We start from the raw sequence: 1,050 nt of genomic DNA, 5'->3' as shown, positions 1-1,050 counted from the left end.
ATCTGCACGTCTCAGTAGGTCTGTCGGAGATTTGGGCATCCACAACCCTTATGTTTCCTTCTGAAAGTCATAAAGCAACCAGCATTGTGAAGAACAATAGAAAGAGGAATGAGAGGGGCTGGAGAGATGGCTCAGCAGTTAAGAGCACTGGTTGCTCCAGCAGCGGACTGGGGTTTGAATCCCAGCACCCACATGGTGGCTAACAGCCATCCATAACTCCAGTTCCAGGGGAATCCAACGTCCTCATTTGACCTCCGCAGGCATTGCACATCACAGGTGCACTTACACACACACACAGGCGAAACACTCATTCACATAAAAACGAAAATAATATAAATTTTTATGTGTATGAGTATATTGTCTGCCTGTGTGTAAGTGCACCATGTGCATGCATTGAAGGAAGAGGCCCAAAGAGGGCGTCAGATTCCCTAGAACTGGAGTTATGGATAGTTGTTAGCCGCCATGTGGGTGCTGGGAACTGAACCTGGGTCTTCTGCAAGAGCAGTCAGTGCTCTCACAGAGCTCACAATCTAGTGGAGGAAGATAGTCATTGATATGAGACTCCCCGATACATAATTGCCTCTACATTAAGTGATTCAAAGGAGGGGTAGCTGCTCCGCATGGTTAGGCATGCTCACAATCCCAGTACCCTTGAGGTGGAAGCAGGAGAATCATAAGTTAGAGAGCAGCCTGAACTACATAGGTAATTCACAGCCAATCAAGCCTACCCAAAGTAGGATAGTTAATGTTAGAATGTATAAATACAGCAGCTGAGGCTGTTTGGAAGGTTGCTGCAGTTAAACTGGCAAAAGAGCTTGCCAGAAAGATTATGAACCGTCCTTAACTCCAGTCCAGGGGAATCCGAAACTCTCTTCTGACCTCTGCGGCATTGCACGACATGGGTGCACTCACATACATGCAGACAATACACTCATATACATAAAATAATAAAAAATAAAATATTAAGGGGCTGGAGAGATGGCTCAGCAGTCAAGAGCACTGACTGCTCTTGCAGAGGACCCGGGTTCGATTCCCAGCACCCACATGATG

The sequence above is a fragment of the Nannospalax galili genome, unplaced genomic scaffold (assembly GCF_000622305.1).
Source record: "Nannospalax galili isolate Female #2095 unplaced genomic scaffold, S.galili_v1.0 scaffold95, whole genome shotgun sequence".
In the NCBI taxonomy this organism is placed as follows: domain Eukaryota; kingdom Metazoa; phylum Chordata; class Mammalia; order Rodentia; family Spalacidae; genus Nannospalax; species Nannospalax galili.
The sequence above is the reverse complement of the archived record's forward strand: the minus strand, read 5'-3'. Positions refer to the sequence as shown.